Here is a 13,518-nt window from a genome sequence, read left to right as displayed (position 1 = left end):
CCTCTGGTCCGAATTAACAGCCGTAGTAGGGGTCTATCACCGACGTAACATCATAGGGCCTAATAGGGTAAGACACTGGAATAGTCCTGTCATAGTGGTACTCCTCCTCCACAGGTGTGCTCGCAACAATCGAGTGATCATACTCGGGTAATGTAAACGGTGAGCCCCAAGTGGTCTCACTTTAGCCATATGCTCAAGCATGATTTTACCAAGGTCGAACCGCATCCGAGTCAACAAGGCATAGATCAAACACACCTTCAGTCGGGGGACATTAGTGTCACTTTGAGTCGGCGTGATCTTGGCATTAATCAACCGCAAAACAACCCTGGCTGGCCGCTGGAATGTTGCCTTCTTCATGTCCTTGTGGAATTCATTTGCATCTCGTGTCCATGCGGCAGAAGAGTCAGCGCCACATAACAGATGGCGAATAGCCGGATAGTCTGGCCGACGGAGAAACCTCTGAAAGAGCTTGTGGGGATGCTCTATGAATCCCATAATCCGATTGATCACCCGGGTGGAGAATGGAATCATTTTACCCCTGACCTACACTTCGTAAACCGCATCCAGGCTGGCTTTAGGTTGCTAGTTAGCATAAAATTCTTTTACTAGGTTCACATTCACCGCATCACCCGTACGGAACAGACTGTAGAAACCCAAAGCCCGAATGTTGTTGTAAATTTCACCATATTTACGGGCCAACTTCCCATCGTCAATAGAAACCTCCGGATTCGGGTTGACTGACGGGACAAATGTTTGAAACTAGTGTCGAGCATGGGCGGGGACAACCCGTATACTATATTTGCATGTTGTCACCTCATCCGTATCAGGGTCAATGTGCTCTTCTTCCTCCTCTACTAGGGCAGGGGGAAGTGCCCGTCTCCCACCACGACGGCTACTAGAAGCAACCTCAGAAGAACCAGTGTTAGAGCGTTTGCTCGGGCGGCGAGACATTATACCTGCACAAGACGGAGAGTATTAGCCACAAACCGAAAACCAAAACAAGACCAAATGGGGTAACCACCCCACACTTATATTATTGGCATGTTCACAAGTAAAATGTATATCAGGGACTCAGACTACCCCGACGGAAGTACGCCACAAGCAATCAACAATCCCCTCAACCACCAACATAATAGTACAACTACAAAACCACGGACTATGCTAGCTTAACATAAAAAATTAAGAAGATAATCTAGCAACTAAGAAGAGAAATAAAAGAAGTTATACTAATGCACTACTAACAAACTTCATAAAGTACAACACAACACTACACAAGCACAAAGCATGAATCGAATATTCCAATTAGCACCTAGCACCACATTTTCTCATAGCAATTATCTGCCACTAAACTATAATGTCACTTTCTATGTCATTGAGGCATTTAATCAAACACATGGCATTCACCAAAGTTACCTCATATCTTTAACTTTAATTCTTCCAAGATTACTGCACAACCATACCAATCAACCATCCTAACACCACCACAATTTAACAAGGGCACAAAGTGCTCCAAATTTGCACAAATATACCACTAATTTTCGGCCTTTAAAGTACCTCCACCCAACTTCACCATTAAAAAATTTTATAAGCATCAAGACATACTAAAAATCTTCCACAAATATAAGCACAATGAAAACCCAATAAGTTAAGCACCAATAATGGCCAAAATAAGCAATTAAATTGAAAACAAATTAGCACCACTACACTACCTAGGGGTTAGGTCAAATTAAACTATACTACTCACTACAATAAATTACTCAAAGAAAAGAGAAGAGTGTAGAGAACTTACCTTGAGGATGAATGGAAAGGATGGGAGGTGTATGTGGGAGAGGAACTTGAGAAGAAAAGAGAATGGGAGAACTGGGGGAAGGGCTGAACGTTTGGTTTGAGAGAGAAAAGAGAAAAAAAGGGTTGGGAGGGGGGGTTGTTGAACGAGTGGATGTTTAAAAGAAGCTAAAAAATTTATTTTTTTTAAATTGTACTGCCGCGTCGCAGGGTGCAGCACCCCATGCGGTGCGGTAGTGGAAACTATCAGAGGCCATCAACCTTTGTCTCTCAGATCAGTTTGGCCTAGAGCGACTAGCTTCCGGGTTGCACACCGACTCTATTATGTACTTATTTTATGTCCAATTCATGCTTGTACCTGCCTAATCAAGTCTCATAACTCCTAAATTCTAATAATTCTAAACTACAATTATTGGTTAGTGAGGTTAAAAATTGGGTTGCCTCCCAATAAGTGCCTAATTTAACGTCGTGGCACGACGCAGATAAGCGCATTTAAGGCTCGCTCGACCTCTGAGGTTCAGTCAGATGGATCTCTGACACTTCCTTTGATTCATTTATGCCCACATATAGTTTCAATCTCTGCCCATTGACTCTAAATGTATGAGAGTCTTTCTCTGAGGCAATCTCTACTGCACCTGAGGGGAATACTTCGACCACTCGAAATGGTCCAGACCATCGTGACTTGAGTTTTCCCGGAAATAGCCTTAATCTTGAGTTATAAAGCAATACCATGTCTCCGGGATTGAAATTTCGCTCAACAATGTTCTTGTCATGCAACCTCTTCATTCTTTCCTTGTACAACCTTGTGCTCTCAAAAACAAGATATCGGAACTCATCGAGCTCATGCAATTCTGTGACTCTAGTTATTCCCGCAGCCTCAATGTCCAGATTTAGCTATTTCATTACCCACCAAGCTCTATGTTCTAGTTCCACTGGCAAGTGACAGGCCTTTCCGAACACCAACTTGTATGGTGACATACCAATTGGTGTTTTGAATGCAGTTCTGTAGGCCTAGAGTGCATCATCTAGCTTTTTAGCCCAATCAGTTCTTGTGGCATTCACAGTCTTGGTCAGTACACTCTTTATCTCTCTAATAGACACTTCGACCTATCCACTGGTCTGAGGATGATATGGGGTTGCCACCTTGTGGCATACATCATACTTTGCTAACAATTTCTCGAAGGCTCGATTGTAGAAGTGAGTGCCTCCGTCACTGATAATAGCTCTCGGGCCCCAAAAATGGGTGAATATATTCTTCTTCAGAAACCCCACCACTTCTCTTGCATCATTGGTGGGAAGTGCTGCAGCTTCCACCTATTTAGACACGTAATCTACAGCAACAAGTATGTACTTATTGCCAAAGGAGTTGACGAAGGGGCCCATGAAGTCTATCCCCCAGACATCGAACACTTCAACCTCTTAAATTGGGTTCATGGGCATCTCTTGGCAACGGGAAATGTTCCCGATTCGCTGACATTCATTACATCCCTTCACCCATTGATGTGCATCCTTAAACACTGTTGGCTAGCAGAACCCGGCTTTTAGCACTTTCGCTGTCGTCCTGACTCCTCCAAAATGCCTGCCATACGCTAATGCATGACATGCCTGCAAAATAGAAGATTGCTCTATATCGGGGGCATACCTCCGGATCAGATTGTTAACACATATTTGAAACAGATAAGGTTCATCCCAATAATACATGCGGCAGTCACGATAAAACTTTTTCTTTTGCACAGAGGAAAGGTCATAGGGAACTATACCGCTTGCCAGGTAATTTGCAAAGTCTGCATACCATGGAACTTTCTCAAGGCTTATAGGAGTAGCTGCTCATCTGGAAAGGTTTTCAGAATATCCTCAACCTCAACTGAATTTTTAGCTCCCTCAAGTCGTGATAGATGATCAACGACTTGGTTTTCTGTGCCCTTACGGTCATAGATTTCAAGGTCGAACTCTTGCAGTAACAGCACCCAACGAATCAAGCGCGGTTTGGACTCCTTATTCTCAATCAAGTACTTGAGAGCTGCATGATCAGTATATACAATTACCTTAGAGCCAATCAGGTATGATTTGAACTTGTCGAATGCAAACACCACAGCCAACATCTCCTTTTCAGTCACAATGTAGTTCAGCTGGGCTCCACTCAATGTTCTACTGGCATAGTAGATTGGGTGAATTAGCTTGTCTTTTCGTTATCCCAACACTGCCCCCACTGCATAGTCACTGGCATCACACATGAGTTCGAATGGTTGCTCCCAGTCGGGGGCACCAATGTTGTGACTAGCCTCTTTTTCAACTCCTCGAATGCTACCCTGCAATCATCAGAAAACAAGAAAGGGTGATCTTTTTCTAACAACTTACAGAGAGGATTGGCAATTTTTGAGAAGCCTCTTATGAATCTCTGGTAGAAACTGACATGCTCGAGGAAGCTCCTAATTGCCTTGACTGAAGTGGGGGTGGAAGCTTTTCTATCACGTCAACTTTAGCGCGATCCACCTCGATTCCCTTACTTAATACCTGGTGTCCCAAGACTATGCCATCTTGTACCATGAAATGGCACTTCTCCCAATTAAGTACCAGGTTAGTCTCAATACATCGTTTAAACACTCGGGTCAGATTTATAAGGTACTCGTCAAATGAGTTTTCCACCACTAAGAAATCATTCATGAACACCTCCATTATGTCTTCGACCATGTCAGTGAATATGGCCATCATGCACCTTTGGAATGTGGCGGGTGCATTGCATAGGCCAAAGGGCATCCTTCGAAAAGCATAAATGCCATATGGTCAAGTGAAAGAGGTCTTCTCTCTGTCCTCTGTTGCAATAGAGATTTGATTATACCCTGAGTACCCATCCAGAAAATAGAAGTGGGACCACCCTGCCAGTCTGTCAAGCATCTGATCAATGAAGGGAAGTGGGAAGTGGTCTTTTCGGGTGGCCAGATTCAATTTCCTGTATTCCATGCAAATTCTCCAACCTGTGATGGTTCTTGTAGAGATCAGCTCATTGTTTTCATTTTTGACCACCGTCATACCACCCTGCTAACCCAGTTGTTGTCAGAGATGGGGAATATGATTCCTTCATCCAACCACTTAATCACCTCTTTCTTCACCACTTCCTTCATGTCGGGGTTCAGCCTTCTTTGGTGCTCCCTAGAAGGCTTGTGCCTCTCTTCCAACAGAATTTTGTGCATACAATATACCGGGCTGATCCCCTTAATGTTTTCCATGGTCCACCCAATGGCTGTCTTGCACTCCTTGAGTACCTACAAAAGTTGTTGTGCCTGCACATCTAACAAACTAGATGAGATAATAACAGGTAATGTAGAGTTGGGTCCTAGGAACTCATACCTGAGATGGGCGGGCAGTGGCTTCAACTCCAGCTTTGGTGGTTCTTCTATGGATGGCTTGGCTGGAGGAGTTTCTCTGTTTTCTAAGTACAGAGGCTTGAATTCGAGTGTTCTATCCCAAAACCCTCTGCCCTCTAAAGCCAACACCTATTCTGTCAATTCTTCCCCATTCACCTCATCTAAATTCACCAGACATACAGCAAGAGGGTCCTCAATAGTCAACGTCTCATCATCTGCTTATACGATTACATCCACGACATCAATAAGAGAACAACTGGCGAATTCACTTTGTCGTCTCATAGATTTATGCACATTGAATGTTATCTCCTCATCATTCAACCTAATTTTGAGCTCCCTAGTTTCACAATCAATGAGAGGTCTCCTTATGGCCAGGAACGACCTTCCCAAAATTATAGGAATTTCTTCACCCACCTTGCAATCTAGAATCACAAAATCTGCAGGGAACACAAATTTCCCTACCTGAATCAACATATCATCCAAGATACCAGAGGGTCTTTTAACGGTTCTGTCAGCCAGCTGCAATAACATAGAAGTGGGTCTAGTTCTTCAATCCCCAACCTCTTATAGATTGCCAGGGGCATAAGATTTATGCTAGCCCCCAAATCACAAAGTGTCTTGGCAAAAGCAAAGTTACCAATGGTGCAGGGAATTGTGAAACTCCCTAGGTCAGACAACTTCTTAGCAACTGGTCTATTCACCACAACACTGCAGGTCTGAGTAAGAGTCACTGTGGCCAAGTCTTGGAAATCGAATTTTTGGGACATCAAGTCTTTCATCATTTTTGCATAACCAGGCATCTCCTTCAATGCATCAATCAATGGAATATTTACTTGTATTTGTTTCAGCATCTCCAAGAATTTCGTGTATTGTTCCTCTTTCTAGTATTTGGCTAGCCTCTGTAGGAATGGTGTTGGAGGTCTCTTCTTCCCAATGATTTGGGTATTCTCTTTGTCAGACAACACCTCAACTACCGGTTCCTGGGTTGTCTCATCTTCTTTCTCAGCCTCAATCTGTGTGTTAAGTTCTTCCTGAGAAGACTGTATTGTTACCTCTGTCAGTTTTGTTGAATCATCTAGATTAATGGGCACTGGTACAAGTGTCTCAGCCTGTCTGCTTTCTCGATACCTCTCTTGTTCCAAGTCTAAGTCTCTGTTATTACGTAGACTCACTATCATCAGCTGCTTCGGGCCTTGATCTTTTGGATTTATCTGAGTGTCTGCAGGTAATGTCCCATGAGGACGATTATTCAAAGACATCGAAATCTGGCCCATCTGCACTTCAATATTCTTAATAGTTGACTCATGTGCATCTACTCTTTCACTGATTTTTGCATTTGACCCTATAACCTGCTGCATAATTGCCTCGAGTCTAGCAAACCCATCTTCCTATCTTCCACCATGTTGCTACTGAGGAGGATGATAACTTTGCTGCTGATTTTGATTGTTGTGTGGCCTTTGGTAAGGCGCCATATTATTGTGAGGTCACATACCTCCCATATTTCCATGGTTGAGTTGTGGTTGCACTGGCCTATATGGCTAATTTTGTTGGCCCCAATTCTAACCACTCTGTCTCTAGCCTCCATAATTAGACACATAATTCATGTCCTTAGGGTAGTGATGATGGTCAATTTCTGCATTCTATAGGTTACCAATTGGCTGACTAATGCAAGATGTGCTTAAGCCCTCATTGGTAGTATCAACAATGTGTACATGCTGCTTCTGCCCTGATTCTTCCACCTTTTTGGTGAGTATACTCATCTGTGACATTAATGTGGCCATATTTTCAGCAAGAGTGTTGGATGGATCTAAGGGCACTGAGTGAACTACTGGAGTGATAGGTGCATTCCTAGTTGTCCACCCCGAATTCTGTGCCATCTTGTCTAGCAGGCTTTGGCTTTCTCTCCATGTTTTGGTCAAGAATGCTCCACCAGCTGAAGCATCAACATTAGCCTTCACGTAAAACCCATGTAAAACTGCTTCCCCAACATCTGATCTGGAATACCGTGGTGCGGACATATAACCAACATCCCTTTGAATCGTTCCCATGTTTCTTGCAGTGTCTCCATTGATTTATGTTTGAAGCTCAAAATTTCATCAGTTTGCTGAGCAGTCTTGTTGGGTGGATGAAACTATTCACAAATTGCTTAACTAACTCCTCCCAAGTCGTGATGGAATTAATGGGGAGCGAGTTTAGCTAAGTCTGGGCAGCTCCTGTCACTGCGAATGGAAACAACAACAACTTTATTACTTCCTGAGTTATGTTGGGCTGCATTTGAGTTTTGCAGATTGACAGGAAATTCTTCAAGTGTTGTTGCGGATCCTCAATGTATGACCCCGAAAATAGTCCTTTGTTTTGCAATAAGTGCAGCATGTTGTTCGTGATTTGAAACGACTCGGCCTGAATCTGCGGGACTAATATTGCTGTGGCCAAGTTCTCAGCTGTGGGTTGTGCCCATTCATATAGAGCAGCCTCTGGCACAAGAGGTGCCACTAGCGCTAACGGCACAGCTGGGTCTACCACGTTATCCCCCATGTCTGGTTCGAGTTGTTCAGTTGATTGTTGTTGTTTGTTTTTCCGGTTGGCCCGATTCAAGGCCTTGAAAACTTTCTCAAAATACTTCACCAGTTCTTGATGAGTTTCTAGGCATGCACCTGTACAACCAAGTCAACAAACGTTAAAATTTCAATGTATAGATTGAAAATAAAGAAAACTGACTACACTAAGAATTTTTGTATTTCTTTAAACTGTAATTGATAACACCGTTAATTCCCCGGCAACGGCGCCAAAATTTGATCACGCCCAACTCTACCTTATAAAAAAGACAAGCGGTCGTTACAAATATAATCCGAGTATTTAGTCCAGAGTCGAATTCACATGGAATTAACCTACCAATTACTCTCGTTAGACTTACTAAATTCTCCGTAATCAACTTTTCAGATATTTGAATAACAATTGGAGATGTTTTTGCTAACTATAACTGAATGAAAGCTAGTAAACTAAAAGCTAACTATGACTAGGTTGTATGCAAATAAGAGAAGGATCTAAGGTTGTGATTTCCCCTATTGATGGAATCCCTTCCTGTTATGTTTCACATAGAATTGCATAATCGTCTCTATCGATCATGGGCACTCTTACTATCATAAATATCTCCCGAGTAATTACGACAATTTACTAGACGCACTCTCCCGAGTTACGCTAGCTGACCTTTATTACAGCTCACTTTAGATCGCACCCAAGACTTCGTTATCCCTAATCCCGCCTTTAACCCTCGGTTTTTTATCCTTCATATACTTTGGGAGTGATGTTGTTCAATAATTACCTAAATATGCACTCTCTCCCAAGTAATACATACTAAATAGGCATAGCTAATCGAAATCCTATCAATTAACTACAACAAGAACGTAGTTGAACAAATAGATATTAAACCAGACAAACTATATTAACATAATACGAAGTTCATCCTTCAACAGGTTCTATCAAAACCCTTGACTAAATATTTAGCTACTCATAATCATGTTCATAATTTCCCAAATAATGTGCATAATTAAATTACAAAGCAAAGATGAAGGAATGAAGAATTCGATGCCAATCTCCTCCGAAAATTGCTCCAATGTTTTCTCCCTTTCGAAATAACCTCCCTAGGTCTAAGATATGTCAAAAGTCTTCAAAATAGCATTTTTTTAATGTATTTATACCAAGTAGGGTCGGGCCCAGACGAAACACCTTTTCCTGCGCGAAATAGGACTTGGCTCTGTAAAAAATGCACCCTGCGCCGTGCCATGCGGCGCGTTAGTGAACTTTGTTTGCAGCCTCTTCTTTTCTTGTCAGGAAGCATTTTACACTGCTGCGTCGCGCCTTGCGGCGCCCCATGCGGCACGGCAGTGTAATTTTCTTAGAGTGAACTTATTTCGTTCTCTTTTAACATCCAGACTTGGTACACGACCTCCGAACACGATCCCGACTTAGTGTATTGGGCTTTTACTCAGACTTCAAAGCTCCGAATTGATCAATTTAGCTCCAAATTAACTTTTGAGCTCAGGATCACTTCCTGCAAGGCATAAAACACATACTAAGTGGAATTCACTATCATTTGAGCTCAAACACACGTAAAAATGCGGTCATTGGAACGTAATACTACGGCTAAAATACGGGTTTCTAGCCTAACATCAAGAACTTTACATGACAAGTGTTAGTGTGTCACTTGTGTGTACCTTCGAGAGGTTGTTCTCTCAACATTTTGTACTCTTTTTTTAATATAGTGGATGCTCATCTCCGCCGTGAACATAGGTCAATTGACCGAACCGCATTAAATATTTGTGTCTTTTTTGGTAGATTTCTTATTTGTTGTCTGATTTATCATCGTTCATTTGTTGCTTAACTAGCTTCCGCATGACACCTGATTTTTCGGTCCTAACACCTTTAGCCCCTTATACTTTTTTAAAGTAAAACTAATACACCGTTAATGTTGATATGGCGAGGATAGTGTTTTCACTTAAAGTATGGTAACATGGGGAGTTAAAGAAATGAGCAAATTTTTGACAAGTATTGTTTTTTTAAGAATTCTTATATTTTTTTCATACACAAGACTTTCTTTCTCTAGTTTCTTGACGAAATTTTCTATTTTTCTTTATCCTTCTTCAAGTACCTTGCACCATTTACAAAAAAACTCAAGAAAGTAAAGTCCAATTTTTGATTAAGAATATACAAAATTTCAAATACGCAGATGCAGATAATTTGATTATAACTTCAAATACCCAGTGCAAAATATTCAAAAACCCATATGCAAATGTTCGTATTATTCATGAAACTTTTGCAGCTCTTCATATTTTGGGAGTTGACGGGTAATTAGATGATTGCCTAAATGTTCAATCCAGTAGCATTAAGAACAGCATTACAAATCTAATAAAAGTTGATACTTTTAATTTTTGAATCAATAGCATCCAATATCGGTATAAAAAAAAGGAATTTTTACATTCATATGCCATATAGGAAACTATATTACCCTCAATGTTTAAGGTTTGATATAATTACATTTAGTATATCTAATTATCAATTCTATACCATAAAGTATTTTAACTGTACATTAATTGTACCTTATATCACTCCTAAATTAATGGTACCGTATATTCCTCCAAATCCCCCCCCCCCAACCACGTTTCTCTCTCCCAAACCCACACTCTCACCCACGTATCACCCCACACCCACTTTTCAAACCATTATTCCCTCCGCTAAAACCAGAAAAACAATTGTAACCCTCTACCATTAACGTCCAAAATCAAGGTTTTTCTTCTACAACCAGTCAAAATTGAAGTCAAATCTTCAAAGTTCATACACACATTTACCTTCAGCTTCAAATTTTCTCAATGAAGAAGAACAAAGCTTCAAAGCACAGCCCTAAAAAAGCTCTAGAAACTGATATACCTTCTTTCAATTTGGGTATATTATCACCTCATTCACCCAAAAAGCAAGGAAAATCTGCACATGTAATTGTAGATATGAAGCATGATGTTTCTCTGCGTCAAATCAGTGCTGAAGCTAGAACTAAACAAAAACATGATTTCGATGCTGGAGAATCTTCGAGGCCAATCAAACAAGTGGATAGGAAACGAAAAGAGATAGTGTTCGATGATGATTTTGTAGAAAATGTGCCTATCAGTAAACCTGGAAAGAAAGCTAAGGTGGCTCCCACTTCAAAAACTCCCAAAAAGAAGAAAAATTCAAAAAAAGCCCCTAGTGTTAAATCTCCTAAAAATATTCGAAAACACTCACTGGTGATGGTAAGAATTTAGTAATTTCTTCACTACATATTTCGCCTGTTTTAGTTGTTAAAAATCTACATAATCTGTGTTTTTTTTGCTTTGTAGATTTTTGTAGAAATGTTGTATATAAATTGCAAATGTATCTATGTTTTTTAAGCACTGAATTAATGTGAGATTACGTGTCTTAATTTTGAAAATTAATTGTAGATTTGTTGATCTGTTTAACATTTTTGTTATATTGTATATTATTGAAGTTATTTTGTAGATAAAATACAAATGTATCTAATTTTTTAAATTACTGTATTAATGTTATATTACATTTTTTGAATTTTGCAGAATGAACATTTTTTTTGCATCCCATAATGTTGATTATGGGGTGCTTAGATTCCAGACATTATGTAACCCTAGCATTCCTAGCCAAATTAAAGCGTTTTTGTCTCCAAATGGTTTGAAGCTGTTCAAGAAGACATGCTTTGGTTATTTACTGTCATTTCCCAATTTATACATGCAAAATCAAGATATTCATCTTCTTATGAAGTATGAATTGAAATCATCTGATGCTTCCTATTTTTCAGCTGAGTTAGAAAGTGAGAGGTTAAATTTTGGATTGAGAGAGTTTGCAGTAATAACTGGTCTTAAATGTCATACTGAGGTGACAGACTTTGGTTACACTCCTAATTATGTCAGTAAGATAATGAGCAGTTACTTTCCAAACAAGGTAAAAGTGGAGAAGACATACCTAAAACAAATAGTAACCAACAAAAGCTGGGTCAATGATGAGGATGCAGTAAAGTTATGTATTCTATATCTCATAGAATTCTTCATTTGTCCTTCAGAGAGAGACCATATTGGGTTGATAGATCATTTTAGGTTTTATTTGGGGGAATCCGGTCAGTACGAGTCATTTCTATGGGGTATTCAGTCTTATAGACAGTTGATTGAATTAGTTAGGCACAGGCTAAATCCTTTCGTTAATTCTTATCTCATTCGAGGATTCCCACTAGCCATGCAATATAGTTGTATGAGTGTTGCTCCTCCGTCAACATTGATATAGCTACAAGGATTTCTAATTCAATCTCTCGCATACTCAACTGGTCAGCTACAAAGGGTCAGATTTGGTTAGCTGCAATTGAAGACAAAATGATCAAGCCTGAATGGATGAAGGTAAATGGTCTTTATTTATGATAATACAATTTATCTACAAAATATCTACAATTTGTATACATATTCTGCCTTAAACAAGCTAATTTATTTTTTTCATCATTTAGTTCACCAATATAAATGAATCACCTGAAGAGCTTTCAGTGATGTCTTTGCCTGATAAAGTTGAGTACATAATTGAAGAGGTTGAACATGTTTCTGAGAATCCAAAAGTTGATGCTCCTCCATTGGAACCCAAAGAATCAATTGGAAAAGAGGAAAAGGAGTCTATTCTTCGTAAAATAACAAAGTTAAAAAGAGGTATTGAGAAGGTAACATGTAGTCCTAAAAAGCATTGTGATGTATATATAATACTGTATCTGTTTTTTAATGTATTTTAAGACATATTTCTGAAGTTAACTATGTATTTTTATAATTATATAGGTCGATGAAAAGCTTGAAGATTTTAGGAAAGATGTATTTGAAGAACTAGGTAGCCTTCGAGACCTAATAAAGGATTCAGTCAAGACTGTTTTGCACAGTCCAAATGATCAAGATGATGCAAAGGTAACATTTGAATTTTAATTATATTAACAAAACTATATATGTCACCTATAAAATATATATCTTAACTAATATAAAACTTACAGTTTGCTAGGAGTTCAACCAAAAATACTGACCAACCAAAAGACAAGAACAATCAGCAATTTCAGTTCAATAGTAGTGAACCAGTGCAGGTCAGCCCCAGCAAAATAGGTATCTACAATATATCTCCAGTTTATCTACAATTATCTAAAGAATATATACAAAATATCTACAAGTTATCTACAACATAACTACAATTTGTCTACATTATATATACATAATATATACAATTGCTGATCTAGCATATTGGCACAGCTCTACAGATTTATGTAGATATTATGACACACCTTCATATCTTCATAAATTGTCAAGCCAATACTATCCAGTATGATTTAACATTTTTAATGAAAAAAACAGAACATGTTGAATATGCACTTGGTGAAGAAAATCATCCAGCACGTGTTGGTTTATATACACATTTTGAAGGGGCAGTTGATGAAGAGAATGCAGGTATGAAATTATTTTCAGAGATATTTTCTTTATGTTTCAATATTTTTACCATTCTATTAAGTTATATATATATATATATGGTGTTACAGAGAGGGAAGATATGCATGCACAATCTCCAATTTACGGACTGACTGTAGCAGCTCAAAGAGAACAGCAGAATCTGGAAGATGACAATGTAGGTGAAGATGCAGAGTATGTGAATGTTGGTGATTCAGAAGAATTCGGAGGTGAGAAGAAGGAGGTTACGCTTGATGATTTCGAGCTGCCTGATAACTTTTCCCAGTTGGTTAAGTTCGGCGAGCCTATACAGGATGAAACAACACCCGTGCATCAAGGTAGAACAAGGCAGCTGGAAAGCATGCCCGATCACT

At 39.5% G+C, this 13,518-nt stretch overlaps 1 non-coding gene across 1 annotated transcript; it reads left to right on the top strand.

Annotated features, from left to right (window-relative positions):
• Nucleotides 1-7,150: 7,150 nt before the first annotated feature.
• Nucleotides 7,151-7,253, top strand: LOC138876666 (small nucleolar RNA R71). The gene has a single exon (XR_011402008.1). It is a non-coding gene; the product is annotated as a small nucleolar RNA R71 (small nucleolar RNA).
• Nucleotides 7,254-13,518: the final 6,265 nt, after the last annotated feature.

This window comes from Nicotiana sylvestris, chromosome 8 (genome assembly GCF_000393655.2).
Source record: "Nicotiana sylvestris chromosome 8, ASM39365v2, whole genome shotgun sequence".
In the NCBI taxonomy this organism is placed as follows: Eukaryota; Viridiplantae; Streptophyta; class Magnoliopsida; order Solanales; family Solanaceae; genus Nicotiana; species Nicotiana sylvestris.
Note: the sequence above shows the minus strand (reverse complement) of the source record. Positions and strands in the feature narration are given on the sequence as shown.